The sequence below is a fragment of the Columba livia genome, chromosome 1 (genome assembly GCF_036013475.1).
Source record: "Columba livia isolate bColLiv1 breed racing homer chromosome 1, bColLiv1.pat.W.v2, whole genome shotgun sequence".
Lineage (NCBI taxonomy): Eukaryota > Metazoa > Chordata > Aves > Columbiformes > Columbidae > Columba > Columba livia.
In genome coordinates, this window is record NC_088602.1 from 164,743,357 (window position 1) to 164,768,447 (window position 25,091).

Sequence of the window (25,091 nt, forward strand, 5' to 3'; positions counted from 1 at the left end):
CTTTCCAATAACCTTTTTATTCTTTCCTCGTCATCTGTAATTTTCCTGTCCTCTTATTTATGCTCCTAAGTTATCAAACAGGTTTTGAGTGACCCTAATAAATTCTTCATAATTTTGTTGCTGCTGCAGATACCACTATAATTCTCTGACGTGTTAAAAAATACAAGCCCAGCAAGGTGAGAAGATTCAGTAAACTGTGGAATCACAGCGCTGAAGCACAGTTTCTGTTGGTTTTGCCAGCTTTTACTCAGGGTAGTGTTTCTAAAATTCCCTAAGCAGCCACACACACACACACACAAAAAAAAAAAAGTGACTTGACCTAACTGCTCCTGGTCTATGAAGAAACTGGTGATGGATTTGTGGGGATAATCTTATGAAATGAAGGCCACATTTGGCTTGATAATCTTGGGAGACATTGATATCTAGAGCAGCTGTGCTTCAAACATCATGAATGCTAATATTTTCTAAAGGCTTTTGTGAAATAAATCTGCATTCTTTTTAAAGAATTCTTTGTCAAACCTGCAAGTCAGTTGACTAGATATGGGTTATTTTATAAAAATACAGTATCTTCATGTCAAATCTTTTAATGCCATCTGGCAGGATTATTTTCAAAGTGAATACAGTTTGCGATCTTACATTATCTCTTACTGCATGTAGCTCTTTTTACCTGCTGTAAAGCAGAACCAAGTTCTAGATCTCTTATTAGACATCCAAACAGAAGACAGATGTAATGAACACTAGAGGATACGTATCAAATGTGAGTGTATAACTATCTTAAGCTTGTCAATTACTCAAAACCCCTGAAATATTTATTGAAAACAGCAGTCATGGAGAAAAAAACCCACTGCTATAGGTTAAATTAGCAGGTTAATTAATGGCTAGAAAAGGGCAAGAATACTTCACATATGGCTTATTTATCCCAGGTAAGAATCAAGCTCTGATGCATGCGTCTAAGTTTTCAAATAAGGTGTCTCATCATCTGGGAGTGTTCATACATAACATAACATAACATGACATATAACAGAGCATATAACATAACATAACATAACATAACATAGCACATAACATAACATAACATAACAAACATATTATTATACTGTATATAGAATAATATATTATTCATATTATATATTCAAGATAAGGCAGTAGCATGTTATATGAGAAGCAATCTAGTTTTCTCAGGCTCCAAAAATAGCCAATGCATAGACAGGCTTCTCCAAAGAGAGATTTAAGGCATTCACCTCGGTTTTTGCACTGAATCATCCTCTCAATGAGCTCTTTTACCCCTGATTGGTTATACAGGCAACCCAGATGGATAGAAGAAGCAAAATAAGATGCCTGAAACTGAGATGAAATCATCACCTGCCAGTCCTAACTCTAACCCACCCCAGCTCAGGAGAATATTGTACATGATAGTAGCATGAGGGGGAAAAATATGCTCACAGACATATATGAACGGTATATCACAAAAAAAGGAGGGAGAGAAAAGGGAAGAAGCACACAATTTATTTCTTCCATTAATGGGAGCTTTGTGAAATATATTGCTTGGCAAAGACTCAATAATATTATTTCCTTGGGTTTGCTCCTCATGGGCTCATTGTCAACTGCGGTAGGCTTGTGTGCCCTTTTTTTGAGTTTGTTTTTATTTTGGCCTTTTTTTTTTTTTTTTTTTTTTTAATTATGTTGTCCTAATTCAAGCACATAAATCCCATTATTAACTAGATCTCAGGACCTCACACTCAGATTTGCTCAAGAGAGCTCTAAAATGGGAAAAAGAAGTAATAACAGATCACAACTGTGCAGCATAGTGCTGTTTGTGAGAGGCTGCCACCCGCTGATCACTGACTGGTGTCCAAGTCTAGAAGTACAGATGTGCATACCAAAAATGGTTAGAGAAAGCAGAGCCAGAACACAAAGGAAAAAGCAAATCAAAATAAAACTCACCAACAACCAAGAGAAGGAAAGCATACTACATACCCTCAGGGGGAATCAGAAATTCCTAAACTTTTAATATTACATTAGATTTGAATATATTACTACTCCTTCTGCATTCCAGAAGTTTTAGGGCTTGTCCATGCTTCTTCATTCTGTATAAGAGAATGTGTGTCTCCATAGTTTGCATACTTGTGCCTGGCTTTGTACTATAGTGTACTGTAGCTACTTTTCATACACCAAGCATCCTGTAAAATGGCAACAGATTTTTAAAAACTAAACTAATAATAGTGTTCAGTTGCCTCTTTTCATCTGTCAAGCTGTTGATAGATATTGTATGCTAACAGATATGAAAATATTGCTAAAGCATTTTTGGAAAACAAAAATTGATCTGGAACTACAGGAAAAGGAACTAAACCTATTTACTTATAGGTATCACTTGATTATGACAAAATATTTAAATCATAATTCTGAAGGGAAATTTCCAGAGAATCTCCTCAGCAACAGCAAGCATTTGGTTACTGCCTCTGGCTTTGAATGACATACTAAGAATTTTGCCTCCTCTGCTCATATCATGTGCCAGAATAAGCTTTACTGAAGCCAGCAGGATGACTCAAGAATTAAAGACTTTCTCAACATGAGTAAAAATAGCTCTTGATCTTTACTTCAGCTGTTTTTGTGGATACCCAGGTGGACCATTATTTTCTTAGTCTTTGCTTAGCATCGATTAGTCTACCAAAACCCCTGTCTGCAAATGACTTCAGTGAAAATTGTCTCTAATATCTGACCTTGTGCATACTTTTATTTAATTTAAATACACAAGTAGTCCTACTGACTTCAGTGGAATTACCCACACAAGACTGTAGAGCATATGTATGTCCCTAAAATTAAGGTCTAATTGCAGGAGATTTAAAAGCAAAAAATCTAAAACTTCAGTACAAATGAAACTATATACAAACTTTTATTTCTAACTGGTCAGAACCATTGGAATCAAAAGAAAGAAAGATAAATGTGTTTTCTGTAGAATTTTTTAGCACAAACATAGCAATCCTCCAGAAATGCAGTGACAGTTAAGGTCAGACTTCCAAAAATCAAAATGTCAACAATAACTTTCTTGCTAAATTCATTGTACCACATCTCTTTATCAAGAAAAGACTCTTCTCTAAGGCCTGTTGGGTTGGTGCAAAAGTAACTGTAGTTTTGGACCATGAATTTTGAATGACTCTAATTATGCTCAAACACATATTTATTAATCAAAAGAGGAATCATTACAATGAACACATTTTTGCCAATGAGAAATAAGTTTGTTTATTCCTGTAATGTAAAAATTCATGTAGGACATGGAGCATTTCATCAAAATCTAATCAGTGTTATTACATTCCATGTCTGGCAGGAAAGTTTTTGTGTTGCTGAGATTTTGCCAGATTTGGCTGATAGAATCCTCCCAGTAGTGCGGGTTTAGGATCTAATGCTTTCCTGCTTGAGTATATCCTGAGAACTCTGGCATTCTCAGTTTAACAGGACAAATCCAGCCCCAGTCCAAATCAAAGGAAAAGTCCTTCCTTGCTACAGTAGAGTACCATCAACACATTAACTACTATTGAGTATCTATAGGTGTTTGAGAGAGGAGGCTGCTGACCTTTGGGTTCTTCTGCAATGAGTGGAGGCAGGTGAAAGTTAGGCATTGCCCTCTCAAAAGTATCTCTTTTAACAGCCAGGGAGGAAAGGAGGGACTTAAATCAGCAGGGAGCTGGCAAGGCAGTTACTGAATCTGGCAATGCAAGCGCTCACATGTTTAATATTCTTTAGTGGTTTGACTACTTGAGAACTGAATAACAATTTTAGCTTTGGAATATAAAAAAATGATGAATACCAAAGGAATGGTTTGATGAGCTAAACCCCTTGTTATGCTTATAGATGTTTTCAGATTAACCGCTTGCTTATTCAGATTAGTAACATTTAAAATTATTGATGAATACATTTGCAAGTCTCTTACACTGCTCATTTGTTGTGCTTATTTGCAACTGAGGATGTGTTGGTTGCTTGTTTTTCTCCAACACTTGGATAACTATGCAAGCAATGTCTTAGCTCAATATTCATATGTGCTAAACACTTTTGTTCACATAGGAATCATTGCTGTGGTTTGAACTTCACTTTCATTGAATGTTTGTGAAATAAAGTTCACTGACAGAAGAACAAACAAACAACAGTGTAATATAAACAGAGTGTTTATTAAAAATGTCATTGAAAGCTGACAGCAGCATTTTAATTATTTGCCTATCTTGGCTGAGTATTCAATAATGTTTATTCATATGAAAAATATGCAGGTTTCTAAGTGCTAATTGAACTATTTTATTGTGCAGTTTCTCTTCTGATAAAATCCTTGTGCTATGACTCACCAATGTCTCAACCAACAGATGCATTATGGTCTTATACACTAATGCTTATTTTCTGTCACACAGGAAAAACACACTATATGGCTCTTCATGGGGTAAACCTTTAATGATTGAACCTGTTCCTCTGTCTTTCTTGATTTACAATGCAGAACAGTTTGCATTTAATAGAATAATAGGTATTGGGTTTTTTTATTGTTGTTCTGAAAATCACCAGCTCTGCTAAGAATATCTTGATGCTATTTTAAATCATAGAATATTTTCACCCTTTCTGCTATGCATAAAAGGCACCTCTGGTTTCTTGTAAACACAGTGGAGAAGAAAGTATGCCTCTGAGACATGATTTCTTGGAATTTAAAATATTGCTCATGTATATTTTCATGCAAAAGATGATTAAAAATGTAAATACTGACAGAAGTCCTTAAATTCCATTTTGCGAATACAGTGGAACCCCAGCTAAGAATAATTTCCTCAATGATATCCTGGAATCCACTAATTTAAACAGGTTGGTTAGCAATAAGGAAAATTACTGCCACCTTTCCTCCTGCTGCTGGTGTGGCCAACAAAATATTTATTGTTTCAAATATAACTAGTTAAAAGTTCCTGCTTTTGCTTTATCTTATGCTAAAATACTCACTGTGAAAAGAATCCATAACATACATAAGCAACAAGTAATCACACTTGTATGTTCTGCATTGCAATAAAACACGCTCATAATGATATAAAAGGAATGTAATTTGGTTAAGGAGGTAGAGCTATCTTTTCAAGACACAAGTTCACATAAGTCATGTTTGCATCACTAGAATAATATTTTGCCAAGAATTTTCACTGTGTATTGAAAGCCTTATCATTGCATAAACAGGTGACTTCATATTTTCTTTTTTGTTCCTGATTTGTTATTTTCTCAAATTAGATAGCTGTCTTCCTAAGAGGCTGGACTGTATATGAGTTCAAATACTTGGCCGAAGACTATGAAAGAGCAGACCAGATTTTTGAGACTGGACTTGTAGCAGAAGGCTGAATTTTCCATCTGAAAATTTGTCTGTATCATTCTTGCCTTGAAAATGGTAGAATTTTCCTCAGTACAGACTGTGATGGTTGGTATAACTGTTACATATGTTGGCTAAAGGTCTATAACCTGAATACAGTATACAAGTTTTTAAAGCAGAATGCCTGGCAGCAGAGCAGAAGTCAGCCCCACTGAGTGGGGCAGATAACATGAAACAAGTGTGTCAGGGAAGGAAGGAAGGAAGGAGGGAAGGGAGGAAGGGAGGAAGGAAGGGAAGAAGGAAGGGAGGGAGGGAGGAAGGGAGGAAGGAAGGCAGAAAGGAAGGAAGGACAACACCCATTGGAATTATGTAGAGCAGGAGAAACAAAATTAGGCAAAAGAGAAGAAAAAAAATGTTATCCTTATTTATTCAATTTATCCTTATTTATTCAATTATTTATTTGTTTGCTTGTTTATTTTAATCTATTAAATGGTTATTAACCAGAGCAGCAAATGAAATAATATCTTCATATTATCAGCTCAGGATTGTCATAACAAGAAAAGCTTATTTTATCTCTGTTCTTCTGGCCACTGCTCTCCAAGTTTGTAATTCTATTATTTGAGTGAGATAATTGTAATTGATGTATGTATAACAGGGGTGCATTTAGTTATGGCATCCTGTGGAAAAAAAAAAAGGCTAAGATTTTTGAAGAAGAAAATCAGGATGACAGTAAAATTACAAAGTGTATGCAAACCCAGTCTTGATCTTTAATTAGGTGTTGTATGCCATGCTAATAAACTAACGATAATGAAGATGTTCACAAGGCAAGAGCTATGAACAAAGATCTTCAGAAGCATCACAGCATAAAGGTCTCCCAATCAAAGTGATAATTCTTGGTAGGAGTATTGCTATTGAAAAAAAAAAAAAAGAAAAATAAATAAAAGACTAGGGCTATTGAATATTTTCTTCCTACTTCTTGTATCAGGCATAAATAACATAGTTCACTCATCTGTTTTCAGACTCTATCTTTCATTACAACTATTTTTGATTATTATTCATTGTCATTTTGACATACTTAATTCCAATTTGTATTATATCTTCCTCAATAAATAGATTGTGATCATTTCAGTGCAATCAAATGAAGAAATATTATGAATTCTCAAGGACGCACTGTGTTTAAACAACTCATAGCTTGTGAAAGACTGAAGAGTGAACAAAGGAGGTAGGCTTCTTATTTAATACTTTGATTTCATATTCCAAAGGGGTGTTTTCTTTTAGTTATGCTACCTTTCATCTATTTAGATATATCATCATGTACTGTCATCATAGCACAGTCTGTTATCATTTTTACTAGGTTTTAGTGAACTTTATTATTCCTGCCACAAACAAAATCTTATTCTTTGTTTTCATTCAAAGTTAGAAAAAAAATTAAAATAGTGGTAGTTATTGAAAAATCATGATGGCATTCACAATGGTATTCTTAAGAAAAAGTACTTTGATTTCCAAATTGCTGTAGTTCAGTTTGTTGAACAGGTAGAAAAGAAAAAAAAATTGCACAGGTCAGCTTAACACAAAATTTCATTTTTTATACTATGATTTATTATCTGAGAGCAACTGTATGTTGTTGGGAAACACCATAATGCTAGCTGACTCCAAATGATGTATACCTATCTATTTGTTTTTATACTGTTCTGACACATTCTGCTTCAAAGGCTGCTTAAGTGACTGAAATATTCTCATTGCATTTAATGGGGTCTGGACCAGGGCTCACCTTAAGATAACAGGAACTGCTGGCATCAGCATATTCTGCAACTAGTATTCAGTGCTGAGTATTCCAAGGAACTTGTGGTTTCGGATTTTATTAATTTAACCTGAAGAGAGAGAAAAAAAAAAAAAAGAAGATACCTCTGGAGAAAAAAAATTGATTTTGAAAAACAGGTGAAATCAGGTGTACTCGTCAATATGATTTTCTATAACGGGGATTAAGGTCTTACCACTTGTTACTATTGTGTTGATGCAAAAAGAATTGATGTTTTTGCATTGTTGAAATTTGACGTTTTATATGGGAATACATTTTTAAATAAACATGGTTATGTTACACATTGTTTTAAGATTCTTTTCTTGCTTTATGGAGTTTTTCTGTTTTTTTTTTTTTTGTTTTTTTGCTACTCACTTATTACTTGCTGTTTATTTTATATTTAGTTTAGGCTATGGAAATGGTGTTAGACAAAAAGCATATTTGAGTGATTTTCTTATTTGAGTTCAAAATGTGTTGTAAAGCAGTGGAGATGATTTGCAACATCAACAACATATTTGGACGAGAAACTGCTAATGAATGCACAGTGCCATGGTGATCAACAAGTTTTGCAAAAGAGACGAGAGCCTCGAAGTTGAGGAGCGTAGTGGCCAACCAGCAGAAGTTGACAATGACCAACTGAGAGCAATCATCAAAGCTGATCCTCTTACAGCTACACAAGAAGTTGACAAAGAACTCAACGCCAACCATTCTACAGTTGTTTGGCATTTGAAGCAAATCAGAAAGGTGAAAAAGCTCGCAAAGTGGGTGCCTCATGAACTGACCAAAAATAAAAAGTGTCATCTTCTATTATTTTATGCAACAACAACCAAGCATTTCTCAACCTGATTGTGATGTGTGATGAAAAGTAGATTTTATATGACAACCAGTGATGACCAGCTCAGTGGTTGGACCAAGAAGAAACTCCAAAGCACTCCCAAAAGCCAAACTTGCACCTAGTCATGGTCACTGTTTGATGGTCTGCTGCCAGTCTGATCCACTACAGCTTTCTGAATCCTGGTGAAAGCATTACATCTGAGAAGTATGCTCAGCAAATCAATGACATGCACCAACAATTGCAATGCCTGCAGCTGGCACTGGTCTACAGAAAGGGCTAAATCCATGTTCTTTTGTTCATGCTCTAAAGACATAAACGCCACAGTTCCTATCAGTGATGAAATGTAGCAGACATTTGCCTTAAGCCTTTAATCTTTAGTTTCCTAGAAGATCGCTATTCTAATTTTGCACTTGTGGCATCTATATTCATAGCATTATATTTGTCCCAATTTTCTATCAGAACTTGCAGCATAGATTTAGGAAATTTTAATGAGTTGCGTAGCAAAATGAATACACCTTTCCTGTAAGTGATGGTCTGTCTTGGCATCAAGCCATGGCTATTCAAAGGTTTTACAAGCAGACACTGAACAAATGCCTGTCTGTACAAATAACTAAAATTTTTGCTTCATTTAAGTATACTAAAATCTAAATAGCTGGCTGAAGCAGAAAATTTTTACTACGGAAAAGTAAAATAGGTGTGCTGTGTTTTTTTCAAAGCCATTTAGTTATTCACGCTTAATTTAGAAAATAATATGTACAGATGTATTGATCAGAGGATAAGGTTTTCTCAATAAAAGGCTCTGGGCAAGATTACAAAGTTATTGATTACAGATCACTTAAAAGAAAGGCTTACTTTTATGAATTTCAGTGTTTAGCATTTTCTGAAGATTACTTTGAAGTGTCTTAAATTAGCTCCTCAGTCATTTTTGAAATTATTACTTAGGAGTATGAAAGCATCCACTGAAATTAAATGGTATGTTGCAACTGCTTAATACAGGTTATCGGTTTTTAAACATCCTTTACAAAAGACAACATTGAACTCCTGTTATGCTGTTAGTATATAATTTGGTTCTTAGGATCAAAATAATAGTTACTATGCAATAATCCCTTCTTTAAGTTGTAAATGTTCAGAATGAAGGAGGAAGCAACTGGGTACATGGAAATTGTCATTGTTGCCATTTTGCCTGATTCCGAAATCTGATAGAAAAATGTCAAAATGAGCTATTTTAAAAGATCCTTTACACTAGATTGGAAATAGACTTTTAAAAATTCCAACTGATTTAAACAAATTTGGGCTTCTTCCCATTTAATTTTTCAGAAACGTTTACCTAGCTGATCTGCAATGCAGATTTTACAGATAGCTTAGAATTTACTGATGACCTAATTAAACAGACAGCTATATTGACTGATGCAGTTGAGCAAAACATTCATAATGATATTCTCAACTTTGTTATGGAAGTGGATCTCTGAAGGGGATCAGACTGATGGGATTCACCTCAGACTGGTTTAGGCTCATCAGCTCCATATCACTGTATTCTTGAATGAATTACATCCTCAAGCAGGACTTGATTCCTTAGTATACACATTATGGACTTCACTGAATGTTCCCAAGTCCAAGGTTTTTAATTTTCAGAGTAACATAGCAACAGAGCTCTCCTACCTCCTCCTTACTGCTAATCTACCAGGATATAGATTCTCTTCCTACAGAAATGATCTTTAACCAGTTCCTACAAGACTAAAATATAAATACTTTTTCCTATATCCATTCTAACAGGCAGATATAAAAAAGTGCTGTAACTTTTCCTGCGTTATTGCTGAAACACTTGTTTCTGAAGAAAAATTTGGATATCAAGAAGAATTTTTGGTGGTAGGAACAGTGAAGTGGCATTAAGCAATAAGAAAAGAAAAGGATTAATAGTCCCATGGTAATATTCAGATTTATTTGAAAAGTAAAATAGCTCTGGTATTCACATTTTTATTTGTTGACTTGTAGGCATGTCCTAAAAAGAAAAAAAAAAAAAAAAAAGAGGAGCCAGTTTAATCAAATTAACATTTTACCATCATCATTCTGAACCTTTACCTGTCTGTCTCTTTCTCTGTTTAAGCTGTTTATAGATTTTAAGCATCTGGGGAGAAGATTTATGTCTTACAAAGCTTTTGCAGCAAACAGGAGACAGAAACATAAATCTCTGTATGGTTCTGTGGATACTCTCTCAATAGAATCAATAATGCAGCCATGTTATTTGAAGACTTCTACAAATAGCAATCAGGTTTCCTTTAATATTGTCTTATCTTGATTATTATGTAGATTGCTTTCTTCTACAAATTTGTTTCCTATCATAGGAATGGAACATGATCTATGATTAGAAAAAGTAATAAGCTAAAACTGTTAAAACCTAATATAAATATCTTTTCTGTCCAAAAATCATCCAACGTATGTCATAATTTAAAAACGGATATATACAAAGCTGAATATTCTGTCTGAAGCCTCATGAATTATAGACTAGACAACCTTAATATCAAACCTTTCTTGCTTAAAAATATATATACTTAGAGACAAGTATTTTTATTTTCATGAAAATTACAGGGAAAATACTTTCATTTTGGAGTCCTTCTAATATGGGCCAAATAAACAAAAGGCTAAATTGACAGAATAGGAGCAGAGCTGATCAGCCCCTAATGACATTCACAGCTGTGAAATGTCAAGTCTACATGTGGAAACTGGAGCGGAAGCTCAATATTTCTTAACCAATGGATGTATGCATTTCTGGGTGGGTCTCCTCAAACTTGCTTAATATTCAGACATTTGTTGGAGAACAGACTGAAGTCACACATTGCCTTACCTTCCTTATAACAGTTCTGAAAACTAAGGTAGAAAAATGTCCTCTCTGGACCCATGCAAAGAGGAACAGATCTGGCAGAAGACAGTGAGAATGAATATATTTTTTTTCTAAAAGGTGGGAGGCTGAGCTGGGTTTCCTCAGAGATGAATGAGGTCCCTTGGAATGGACCTACTAGTTGAATCGAGACCACCACCTCTTGTAGAATTCTTGTGGATACTGAAACATTTTCTTATTTGTGTGTGTAGAGGGTGGCAGGAAGTGAGGGCAAGCCCATAAATGAACAATTACATTCTCCTTAATTTTGCTACATATTTCAGAACTATTTTCCAAGAGGAAAAAGGTATCCCACCACAATTTCACAATTCCAACCATAGCCATATTTTAGGGCATGTGTGTGTTATGCTTGCAGTCTCCTGTATGATATGTTACATGTCATTTCTCATTTTCAAAGGTAACATATCCTGAAAGTTTATTAAAGGAGTTGCAGTCTCCCTCAATGTAAGCTTTTGACCACTGAAAATGGGTGCCTTTGGGTGAGGAATAATGTGGCTAATTTTATATGCAAATACGAGTTTTAGAAATAAAAGTGAACAATATTTTATTTGAAATACAGAGAAACATTTAAGCTAGTAAGAATGCAATTATGACAACTTGCATTTTCTACAGTTAACAATGTTCCTGGTCATTTGAAAAAGGGTGTGGACTTCTTAGAGATGACAAGTAACCAGGGCTATGGCCTTATATTCCAGATCAGAAATGACATTTCCAACAGGGAATGTTGTCTCCTACCATGCTGGAATAGTCTTCTATCAGCAGTTTCATAGAGATAAGAGTGACACCTAGTGAATCATTAACATTTCCAATGTATTTTCTGGGGATAAAAATGGTGGGGAAGGACCTGTTGTTAATCTCCCAACCATTACTCAGATAGTCCAATTAAGGACCTGATGAAATTTTAGCCTTAAATAGTTTAACAGCATTACATGACAAGATTAAATATTAAATAATATATTAAGTGTGTCTGGCTTGTCTAACTTTTTAATTTTGATAATGCACCTGGTATAAGGTTCCAATAAAATACAAGGATCCTCCACCAAAATACAAACTACTCATTCTTTTTCAATAACAGCATGATATAAAGTGCAAGATCTGAGTTCTCTTCTTCTTTCACATTATTTTCACCTTAATAAAAAATTAAAAAAATATTTGGGTCCTATTAAACATTTAGGCTCTTTTTATTTTCATGAAACTATAATCAACAGATTTTCACCACGGAAGAGAATGAAGGGGTATTTCTCATCATAATACTTGGGTCAATTTAAAAACTATTTTTTTGTAAGGCTGACTGAAAAGCAACTGAAGTTCCTCTTCCTTTTTAACAGGCTTTACACAGTGTTTCATGAGCCTAATATTGCTATAAGTTTTAAATGAACACAGTTTTCTTTACTTCCCTTCCAGTTACTTTAACATTATCAAAAATTATTTGCACTGAAACACTTCTTGCTGTAAAACAGGTTCTTTTACATTTCTTCTTTGGTGTTCAAAGAAAACAAGGTAGCCAAAATACCTAGCAAGCCAGGATGGTAACATGTAGTTTCCACATTTACCGATTTTTAGTACTCAAAGACAGATGGATATTATTGTAAGAATGTATGTTTCTCCAAGGTAATAAAGGTGTCTAATTCTGACAAGCCACAACAGAGCACAGCACAACTTTATTAATTCATGTTGTAAGGAAAGTAAATCTCCCAACTTTTTAAATCAAAGGCATTTTTTATTGGTGGTCCTGTGAAGACTGTCACTTAAAATATATTACAGTTATCAGAATAAAATACGACAGTTTTGCAAAAGTCTAGATTTTCAGTTTATGATGTTGATGTGATTGTGTGTCAAATCCAGAAAAAAAACACTAGATTAGAATAATAGAGTCATTTCAGTTGATAGAGACCCCCAGGATCATCGAGTCCAACCATAACCATAACCTACCTCTAGCACTAAACCAGGTCCCTAAGAACCTCATCTAAATGTCACAGTGTGCCAGATTCCAGTAGCTTAGAACTCTACACCTATTGTAAAACAGAATTTGTAATCAAGAGGTAGCTTTGTGACACAAATTAAAAATTAGTTATCATTAAAGACAAGATTTATCCTTATTTATATCAGATAAAATCTGCTATTCAGTTTTATTAAAACAATATATGAGTTTTACTGAAACTTAATATATGCTGATTGGTACAATTTCTGAGTGGAATTTTCACAATCCACTAGGACCAAAATTGTGCTTAGGTTTGTATGGACTTTGACAAAAACAAAGTAAGAAACTAAACATCTTTTCGGATGCTGAATTCCACCTAGCTGCATGCCCAGGTGATCTTAGTGATATATCTCCTTTTAAAAACTCTTGGAGAATTGTGGGTGGATGTATGAGGATAGTAGAGCATCACTGCCTTTACTCCACCTCAAATAATGCTGATATTCAGTCTTCAGAGTTACAAAGTCAGGAGTCTCTTGCCCCAAAAGTCGGGAAGACTTTGTTATTGCCCTTCTTGCCTGCCTGTTCCAGAACAACCTGTGGTCACTTGCAGAGTGAGACAGTTGAACTGATACTGTCCAGCATCAGTAAGGGCTTCTTAATGACAGGACTTTAAAACTCTAGTTAGTTTTACAAAAGACACTGTCTTGTATATCCAGACTTCTCCTTATCTGGAGCTGATCTTGGATGTTTCCATGTGTGTGTTGATTTATAAATCCTATAGCTTCCGGCAGGTTACAACACTCATTGCTTACAAAAGTGAGAAAGCTCTATCCAGAAGAGAGAAAAGGGGTTAATAGTCCATTTATATATAAGTGTTGCTTAAAGGTATCACAGTAAGAATATCAGCTCAGGTCCTTCAGTAACACAAAAAAGACCACTCAGAAGAAATTTAAGAGGGTCTTAATGTTGAAGCCTTCAGAAATTTGCCATTTGTCAAATATTATTATGCAACTGATACATCTTCTTTTCAAAAGAGCAAATATTCTACACCCTCAAAATATCCCAGATACAATTGTGTTTCAACCAGTAGTAATTGCTGACAATCAATGCTGATCAGGAATTCTTCAGTTTCTGTTTCCATGAAGATATGTTTACTTAAGTGTGCAGGGCCTAGGTCTCATGGAAAGAACTGACATGTGCCTTCTGGACACTACTGTGCCAGGCTTTCAAGAACATGGCCCACAGCAGGATCAAAAACCAACATGGCAACTGTGTATGAGTATGTTTGCCTCAAACAATCAGCTATTCCCCTCCACACTGTGGAGAGTATAACCTCGCAGCATTCTGCAAACCCTGCTAAGTAGCTTCTTCAACAGTTCTGCTCTCTGTCTCACCAACATAACATAAATGGCCTGCTGCTTGCACTTGTCCATGAGAAGACCTTTCACATGTCACATGTCTGGAAGGTTTGGCCCCTCATGTTCAAACAGTCCCCGTCATCATGATCGTTAAGATACAATTGAAGCTGTGCCTGAAATTCTGCACAATTCGAGTACTTTGGTAAGGCAGAGGTAGACACATCCCTGCTATGCAATTTCAGAACCCAGAATTTGTTACTGAAGGTAGAGACATCTGTTATGTGAAATACCTAAGCAGTATTCACCATTTTCTTTTTAAAAAGTTAGTTCTATATTCATAAATTCCAGAGCATCCCTTATTTTTTTGATTTATAACAATTCTCTCCACATAATAATATGACAGAAGTGTTTCTTCTCTTTGAAATTTATGTCATTTGAAGTATCTGGTTTCTTCTAACAGTTCTGCAGGAAGAAATTTTCCTATTCAAGTTTGCCTAAAAAGCACATGAGGAAAGATAAATATAAAATTTAAATTTTTATTTTGTGTGGGCTTACTATATTTCTCATTAAAGTCATTTTAACATTCATTTATTCATCTTCCCAGAATCCTTATAGGGTAGACAAGCATTATAATCCTTTTTATAGATTAAAAACTTTGCTGCTGTCAAATAAGTTAGTCACTCACCCAAAAAGTTTCACAGACCTATGAATAGAATCTAGACATCCTGCCTTGCAGTCAAGGCTTTCACTTAAACATTATCTACTCTTTCTTAGTGTCAAAGAAAAGAAAAGAAATCTAGAAAGACTATATACGAATGCTTGGCAATATTTTCCCAGCTATATTGCATATTGCTGAAGAAGAAAGTAACTCAGAGAGTAAAGTAAAACTCAAGTCTTTCTATCAAGCTACAGGGATGGTCAAGATGATTTCTCATTCGTTCTGTCTTAATTAGGAAGTATTGGGAACATATCTACAGAAATCATCCAACAGTGGTGAGGACCTTATGTCCATTCTGTATGTGTTTCAGGATGCTTTGCTTTGAACAGTCTCCAGTCTGGTCCCACGCACTGTGTGTCCTCAGCAGCTGGAGTGCTTTAGATGTAACTTGGGAATGCACATTCTGGCTTGTTTACCCAAATTAAATCCAGTTTGTCAGCTCTGACTCCTCTGTGCAATAAGAACCAAAGCTCAGCAAATGGGGACAGCCAGGATCTTTGCTTTAGAATCTGCTCAAGATTGAAGAAAAAATGTTAAAGTAGACATATCCTTTTTATTTGTTTTACCAGCTAAGCACTAAATCTAGTTTGCTTTGTAGTAGCCCAATCTTGGACTGGAAGAGATTTGGGGAATTCCCTCTCTCCTTTCCACTAAACATGGGAATGACATCTCTGGGATTTTAAAAAGCAAATTGTACATCTCCTTCCCCACTCTGCATTGGTATAATATCTCTGAGCAGTGCAGGACACGCATCCTAATTCCTGTTGTCCAGGAGGAAGAGAATCAGCAACCTGGCCTTCAGCTGTATCTGGAGGGAGTTATACAGGCAGCTACCATTTTATAAACATTTACATCTTGTGTCTTTAAACACAAAAGTGATGGGATCAAAGAATAATCCCCCAGTCCTAAAGTCTGTATAATTTGGCAATATTAGCATCACCAAAAAAAGAAACAAAAAACCCAAATAGACAACAAAAAAACACACAAAAAGCCATGACCAACCAAACAAAACAACAAACAAAACCCCCCCCCCACAAAAAAAACTACCAACCAACTGAACAAAAAAAATATTAGAAGAATTACCACAACAATAACACGTTGAAATGGATGATGAGTCAAAAAGAGGACAGTCTGAACATCCTCTGTGGCAGCCTGCAGAAGTGCACCTCCACACACAGAGTGGTGGTTGTTGCAGCCCATAGATGGGCTACTTTCTTCCACTTCACACCAAGATGTTGCTGGAAGTCTTTCTATGGCACCCATTACAAAGAGCTGTGCCTTTATGGGACAATAAAAAAACTTAGTGGCACAACTAAACCATTGAAATAATTATTCTAGAGGATCTTAACCAAGCAAGATTTTATTTTAAATCCCAAAACCCATGGAAATAGAATTTCTATGTTCTTCTTTCACTATATATACAAAATCAGAAGGAATAGAAATGCGTGTGGCAGGACTCTGCTAGATTTAGTGCATTCCACAGGTGTGTTAAAAAAGAATAACAACACACCTGGAAATGGTGTCCTTTTGAGTGGCATCCTTGGTTATGTCCAAAAGTAATAATGAATGCAACAGGACAAAGCATGAAATTGCAGGTTACCATTCATGTTCAGTAAATGGCATTTTAAAAAATTGTGTCGCATGAAAAAAGCTTAAGGAATGAGATGCAATTGTCATGTGCTGTGTAAAACATTAATTATATGGAGATGGAAGACCATTTTTGTTCCTATTTTCTGGAATACGCAATTGTATGATACTACCCAGTAGCAGTCTCATTTACAGAGAAAATAACAAAGTAGGATAATTTTATTCCACTTGAATGAATTATCCTGAGAAAGAAACTTTCCTTATGTTCTGCAAGTCCTGCAGAAATTTACACACTAAAATGGTGCGTAAATAGAAATTTCTGTTGAAATCTATGAAATTACTCATATATCACATGTTGAATGTACACATGCTTTAATACTAGGATTTGTGGTGTTAATATAGAGTTCTGGGCTAACATAAAAAATATTGTGGCTAGAAGAACTGTTGAAAAAAAATGCAACCAAATCAAATAAAATATTTAGTTAATATGTTCTATATTTGCCAAACATACTGGATTAAAATAATTCACTAATCTAACAAAAAAATATAACCACCTCACAGCTAACCAACAGAAGCAAACACCTGCTTCCTCTCGCCAAATCCTCAAATTTCTGGTGATTTGAAGGTATTAGTTTTTTTGTGTTTTCTGTTTTTTGAATGTGGCTTTTTGTTTGGTTGTTTAGTTCGTTGGTTGGTCTTTAATTATGGAAAAATTTCTCATAATTTATGCAGTATCTCAGTTATAGAAATTTCAAGACAACTTTGTTTTGAAACTTATTTCAGTTTTATTTGAAATGTATTTATAAATAATTTTGTATTGCTCTGTTTTTTTCTGATCTTGCCATTATCTGCAGATACCAAACACTGCAGTATTACAAACAGTATTACGATACATTACATAATATTAGCAGGAAAAACATATTTCTGCAAAACATTTAGATAGCAGACAGCAGTATTCTTACTTTGTATAGATCTTGTTATTTTTCTTCATATCACATTCATGTCTAGATGTTCTACATTTCTTTTATGCCTTGGATAGAAAGGTACTTTTAAAACTTCCAAGAAAACAGACTGAGAAGAAAATTGCTGACTCTGTTTTATCAGTCCAATTGTCAGTGTGCAATGTGAAATGACTCTTGTTATGACATCTTACATTGTCACAGACATTACGGAGGAAAGAATGCAGGAATTCAGGGCTCAAGATGCCTCACAGGAAGACACATAAAAGTAGCTTTTAATCAATAGAAGCAAGGGAAAATAAAATTTACAAGAAAAAGACTATTTACATAAGTTCTATTTAGAAAAAGGAAAAATTTCTATTAGTAAGAAACAACTGAGAAGTCTATGAAGACATTGTGAAACAGCAAAACACTGTTCTAAGCAGAATGTCCATACAACAGCTGGGCTGCATCTCTACACAGGCATCTAAAAGACAAAAAAAATACTTCTACTCTTTCAGTCTAATAATTAAGAAATAGAAGGAACTGTGGGTTTTAATCCATTGTGTAGAGAAAAGTTGCCATGTAAAAATGAATAAGACAGTGTAATGCTAATTCAGTATTTTTGTTTCTTCCAGAACAGATAGAGGATAATCAATACAGGAATTTTCTGCAGTAAAAAAGAAAGAGATCCTCCAGATTTTATAATTTTTTCTCTGCATAAGTTGACAGTGCTGCTTCATCCCTCTTTAGGAAAGCTGAGAAACTGTAAGACAAGTAAGAAGCTATAATCCAACTCTTCTTGACACTTGCTCAGTTTGTTCACCTGATATAAAATGGCAGAGGGATTAAGATGCTCATCTTCTCTAGATTGAAGGTGGAGGCCATTAACTCTATCAACTAATGGTAATGAGTACATTCTTCTTTAATTTTATACCTTGTAGTAAAATTTTCTGAAGCCATTTAGAAAAAGTAAAGATATTGAAGGTGACAAAATCCAGTAAAATAATTATCTACCCAAGGTGAATAGGAAAGATAATACCAAAGCACAAATTATAACAAAATAAGTCAGAAACTTCAATGCTGGCCTTACAGTATTAACTCTGTTGTCTATAGAGGCTAAGTTAGACACTAAGTCTGTTTGAGAAAGCCTGTGCTATTAGTTTTTCCAGCAACTTGCCCAAGTCTGTCCTACCTAACTTCAGCTACAGAAAGCTCTGCTCTTCGGGGGTCAGCTTAGGGAGTGGTAAAAGAAAATGGACAATCACAATCATCATTTATATAGCTCTTTAAGTTATTCTGGACTGTACAGTATGCTGTTTTGAGAGCCTCTGGCCAGGAAATCTTACAGTTAAACAGCATGAGCCTAAAACAATATGTTCAATTATGCAAATAAACACAGAGTGGCTCAAAGGGCCAGATGGTGTGAATCAGCCAATTCTTACACACTTAAGTGGTACTCAGGCAGTTTACAGCAGTTGAAAATCTGCCCTGAGATCCCTACAGATGGGAGGCTTTGCAGAACATCTGTGTTTGCAGTTGGTTTGGGAGAAAGGGGTAAGAAAGGGCTGAGAAGTCACTGGTAGAATGCTGTCCAGGCACACAAGAAAGAAGAAAAGAAACAATTAAAAACAGAGGAAGTAGAGTTCACATAGTGGAGAGGAAGAATTAATGTAGTGTGACTGAGACACAGTTACAGTCAAACTTGGTAACTTCAGATGAGCTAATAGAACACTGCTTTCTTGCCAAGTGGTAGTCTATTTCAGAATCTTTTAGAAGTTTACCATTCAAAGGAAAAAAAAAATATGAATTGCCATACTTTCTGCAGTAAATTTTGTTTGGTTTTGCTTTATTAGAATGTATGCAAACTTGAACCTTTAACCTTTTTACAGCTGACATGCTGCAGGGTAAATTAGTAATAAAAAGGGCAAGCAACAGGACCTCTCGTAAGAAGAAAAAAAACAACGCATCCTCTCAGACATCTGTACATAGCTGCTTCTTACTATGCCCTTAATGTACATGCCAGCCAGAAAGTACCCCACGAGTTGACACGGGCACAGCCCAGTTCTGGGTCCCTCGTTTGCTCACCTGTATTGTTGGTCAGGTGGCTGGAATGCTGCTTCTGGCATCCAGTGGGGAGGAAGCCCTGTCTGGCCCAGACAAGTTAAAATGGCGATGAGGCAACTTCTGGCAGCACCACGGCCTGACTGCTGCTGTTGGCACCGCAAGGTCTCTCTTCACTGTTAAAATTTTTTGGGCTTCCTATATAGCTCCTTTTCAAGCTGACTTTTTTGTTTCAAAAGTCCCCTGGTAATTTCCTGTTTACCTTTTAATCTGTTTTGGGCAAATTCCTCCTCAAACAGTTTTGTGTATTTCATTCACACACACTCACCTACCCATGTTAACAGGCATTGTTATTCACATCTTTTTTCCAAGGATGGGCTATACAGAGCATCCCTACAGACTCTGCCCAGGAAAATATCTTGAGATGGTTCATAGTCATCTGAACACGAGCAAGGCAGGAGCAAAAGGACTCAGCTAAACTTTGAATTTATAGGCAGTTACTAAGAAACAACAGAGAAGCTATTTTGCTTTTGGATTAATCCCAAAAGCTGTGTTCAGCCCTACACTGCATCCCAAATTCCAGAAATGTAATGAAAAAAACTGTTGGGTTTTCAGACCTTAACCACAAGAATGGCAATTGCATGGAAGTGCATGACCTGAAGGGAAAAATAACTGGAGTTAGTCTGCTTAGAGGAGGCTGATTTCAAAGTTTTAATATGTATACAGAGGAAAATTATAATCTAGGACATAAAGACTTAAGTTCAGCAGCAGAAAGTTGAAGTTAGACAAGCTCAGATTAGAGAAAAGGCAAATGGTGAGAGTCACAATCCTTTCTCAATAAATACTTTCTTCTGAATAACTGGCTTTATCTTTTATAATCCACATTTAAGCATCAAAGTAAAAGAGTATCCTGAGAAATAAGCATTAGGAAAAAAAAAAAAGGCTGTATATAAATTTGCATTCTACTTTTTTCTTTCAAATCTTGATCATAAAGCTTGGGAGTACGTATCTGAGTTTTCCATGATACAAATATATCCACATAGTAGCATAAGTCACAGAAATAAAATTATTATCTTGTATAAATGTATACAAGTTCAGATGTGACAGTTAACTAGAGCTGGATGGAAAATGGAAATAAAAAAATTAAACTTTAGTGACTCCTTTTTCTTATTAAATGTAAAAGCTGTTGTATTCATCAGCATGTCATCTACAGACCTTAGAAGAGGAATCATTGATAATTAGGAGTATAGCTGGTGAATAGAATTGTAATTATTTTAAGCCTCCTACAAAAATCCTCTTAATTGGAAGAAATTAAAAGCTCTAAGGAGCTCAAAGGAAAAATTAAAGAATTGATAAAAAATTGACATATAGACTGATCTGATTAAAAAGAGATTAACATAAAAGAACTAGAGTGACTAGATTAATGTCACTAAAGAGACAGCAAATGGAGGAGGCACTAAATTACTGTGGGTTGCAAAAATGCAGTGGGAGGAAGACAAACACTTGCTTTTAATTCTGAAATCAACTCACTGAAGAGGCTGGTTATAGACACGGCTGCTACAAAACCTACGTGCTTCTTCAAGATCAAGAAAGATTATTCACCCCTCTTTCTGAAAGGTAAAAATTTCAGATGGGGAAGTGAGGCTTTGTTTGAATCTTAAATAGTCCTTTGATGTGTTTTCCACTTATTTTTCTCTATTAACTCATAAATTTTTCTTCATAGATTATTTTCATATTTGAACAATTGATTTTCTTCTAACAGGTGAATGAAGTAAATATGAAACTCTGAGGGTCCCTAAGTAAAGAGCTATTATGGGGAGCAGGCTGTAAAAGGGAGCAGCCATCTTTTTACTCTGCTGATTAAAGGACATAATGCTACCAAATGCTGCTGCAGGAATTATACTTTCCCAAATCAATAAGTGTGTTTTTCCCACACCCTTGAAACTTAGGATTTTTAACTTCTTATTTACACAACACAGGAGTTTAACCTTCTGCACTACCATTCCACATCAGGAAAACAAATAGTGAAATATCCTCTGCTATGATAAAAATCAGTAATTTCCTAGCCCATTTTGTACTAATGCTATAAGCAGGGAAGTAGATTAAAAATAATTAAAAATAAACAAAAGAAAAGCCAAACACAACAACCAACAAACTTGGAGTTTAAAATGTAAAGGTAAAAACAGCATTGTAATTTAATAATGGTTTTGTTCACTTTTTAGACAATAATTAGTTCTTGATAAAGGGTAAAGACAAATTCTTTCAGTACTTATAGAACTGCAACTAAATGGCTATGGAGTGGAAGACAAATAAGGTGTTGAGACTGCATGGAATCACAAGTCCTCTGTTGCAGCCAGAGGAGTAGTCAGCATACCTCAGAAGCCACAAGAACCTAGAGGAGAACCTCTACCTCAGACTTTCTTTTTAATTTTTCAGAAACTTATCTACAACTGCACCTTCTAATTAATATGCTCCCAGACAACAGTGACCTTCTGCTCATGATAAACCCTCTCCAATATATGGATTTTTCTCCCAGAACTTTGAATCTGTGCAAGAAGTTCTACTGTGTGAGGAAACCACCATAGAATCATGTGAGGCTGGGAGCAGTAACAAACACTATCAACTCTAAAGTAATACCTTAAGACTCACTTTTTGTGTGCAAACCCAGACCTTCTTGTTTCAGAACATCACTGTATATCTTTTCTGTTCTTTTCTTCTAGGAGAAATTCCTTTCTGTTTTTTTTGGGCACAGGCACAAATTTGTTCACAGAAAAATAATTAAAAAAATTGTTTTCAGAAAAATAAACCAGGGATCAGTTTGAAAATTTGTTCTGAAATAAGGCTAAAAATTGAGAGGGGGTAGGAAGGAGAAAGGCATAGAAGAGGTACCTTTGGCCATGTGAGGAGAGGCAAAGACCAGAGGTCTGTTCACTCTCCGAACTTGGCAGCTGAAGTCTCTCCCTCTGCCTCTCTGTGTCTCTTTGTTTGTCTGTCTCTCTGCAGTACATGGTGTCTAAGAGAGTGCCCAAGCTAAGATAGTCTGCTGCCAATAAGTCCCTGATAGATCATATTAGTGTAGACAAAATGCCACATGAGTGGCTGCTTAATTAGCCAGGCAAAAGAAATAGATTCACAGCCACATGCCTGGAAAAGCAATGCTTGCTTACTTTGACAAAAATACTGCAGCAAGGTAAACACCAGGGAGAGAAAATTAGCATGCCTCAAGAACAATATTGGCACAACAAACACCAATAAGCAGATTTAGAAAGAAGAATGAAGCTAGAGATGAGACAAGTTTTCCGATTACCTTCAAACAGAGAAGCATCCCTGCTCCAGAGGGTCTACTCTTTTCAAGGTGAAGCTTGCTGTATGGGATCATATGAAGTCTGTGACAATGGCAAACTGGACAAGATGCTGGAATAAAAGAACCTGTGAGTCCAATACAGAACTCTTAGCAAAGGACTTTGATATTGAATATAAAGGGGGACTTGCTCGCATTAATTTTCATTAGACTGTATAGTAATACAGAATTTAAGCTGGGGAAATGCATTTGCTTATTACATTAAAAACACAGCTGAATAAAGCAGCTCTAGGAGTTATCCATTGGAAACTGTTTTTCAGGATGGATTTCTGACCAGATAAAATTTCTTCAGTTGGGAAAAACTGGTCCTTTTGAATTTCATATCAATCTCTATTTAATGTGTGTTTTTTCTGTCTTTCTTGTTCTATGTGTCTTGATCACAACACAGGGCACTAGACCTTGTGAGAATTAACTGTTAATCAGTTTCTGTCTCTCTTTTTCATCATACTTGCCTTCAGGTCAAAGATTAAACTTATTGAAACCTTACTGAGGCATGAGTTGTTGGAAGAAAAGAATCGGATTTTCTCTGGAGCAAGGACCTTAAAATCTGACACAAATATGAGTCAGTATGATTGTAAAAATGTAAACTCTATGACATTTGATTCTAATTGTTCTCAATTGAAAATGAATGTAAAAAGATTAGATTTAATATAGCATTTTGATGACAATTACACAAATCATGCATAAATAGGGCTGTGGGATTCTGTTATGAAAAAGAAGGGGTAAGATCAGAGAAGAGTGATATAGCTTTAGGTGCTGCCTGTTAAAAAGAAAATAATGATGTGTTAAATAGGATTTATGAAAATCAGATTATAAGACTTTCAATTTAGGCAGCTTTCCAGAGTTTCAAAAATAATGGCCCTCTTTATATCAAAGTAATCGGCTTTTGCACTTACAGAGTCCATTTACTAACTTGTAGGAAACATTCCACTTTGTTGCCCAGCTCAGCTAATTTCTTTAAAGTTAAAGGAGTAGATTAGTGGAAAATAATCATTCTAATGCTTATCAGCTTGCTCGAGCTTTGGTATAGATGCAAACCATTCATTAACAGAGAATAAAATACAATGTCACAGCATTAAAACTTCTTTTTAAAATCTCTGAAATAATTGAAAAAAATGGTAGAAAAGTAAAGCTGTTTGAGGTCCTGATAAAACTTAGCTATAATTTCAATTAGATAGCTAAGAATCAAAGACTGTAAACTTTTAGAGTCAAGGGTTAGATATAATGTCAGCATCTCTGCAGATTAGTGCTCCAATGCCTTTGAGGAGAACCCTGATCCCTGAATTAAGTGTCCAGGACCCTTTACGTAAAGAGAATCAGGACAGTTAGATTCTTGAAAATTGCAGGCCACACATCTCACTCACTGAGAGGAAAGCTACCAAGAGTAAAGCAATGGGAAATACTGAAGCTGAAACCTTGCCTTTCACAGCTGAGGCAGATCTAAAGCGAAATGCTAACTCCTGATGGAGATCCTAAGCTTTGTTTTTCCAGATCACATTTTCATTCTTTACTCTTCGGGGGCACTACCTCAAGCCAGAAAGTGGGCTACAAGACAGTAGTTTGAAATCTGGAATGGATTTTTTCTCATCTCCTTACAGATATTTGAAAGTTAGCATACAGTCTGAGGCAGCTGTCTAGGATTCCTCTAAACACAGGGCAGAGAATTGCACCTTCTTTCCACCTGGCTTAGACACCATCTTGGAGATACTCAAAATTCTGCTGCACAGGGCCTACAGCAACTACAACTAACTTCAACGGCAATCCTGCTTTGAGCTGGGGGTCCAACTAGATGACTTCTGTAGGTCTTTTTTAACCTAAATTGCTCTGTCATTCTATGATTCTGGAATAGGATAGCCCACAGAGCATCCCCATGAGGGGCCTCTGAATAGAAGCTCTGTAATGGCTTGTTTCTGTTGTACTCAAAATGAGCCAAGATAATGTCTTAGGTCAATCATTTCTATGGCAAAAATAACACATTCAGAGTTAGTCCAAAGCTTCTTAAAAGAGTATGCAGAGCTAAATATTGTCATCTGACAAAAGGCAGGCTGTCTATACCCAGGAAGCACAAGAGAATGGAGGAAGTAAACATCTTAGCAATAAGAATCTACAGATCCATGGGTGCAGAAGTGAAGACAACTACTTCTGCTCCTGAAAGGGTCTCCTCTCTCCTCTCCCATAGCTGCTGCCAGAGCACATGTGCTGACTGCTCCCTCAGCTGCAGTGACAGACAACTTGGTTTTCCAGGACCTAAAACAAGACAATACCTATGGTTGTTTGCCATCATGCACAGTTTACTATAGT

The 25,091-nt window shown here is 35.7% G+C and overlaps 1 long non-coding RNA gene across 3 annotated transcripts in view; it reads left to right on the plus strand.

Moving 5' to 3' along the window:
• The first annotated feature begins 20,820 nt into the window (after positions 1–20,820).
• LOC110363182 (uncharacterized) overlaps positions 20,821–25,091 on the plus strand; it is a 137,181-nt gene continuing 132,910 nt past the window's right edge. Inside the window, exon 1 of one of the 3 annotated variants that reach the window (XR_010468282.1) lies at positions 20,821–21,046. This is a non-coding gene — a long non-coding RNA (uncharacterized LOC110363182). The other 2 variants (XR_010468283.1, XR_010468284.1) reach the window with 2 other exon arrangements.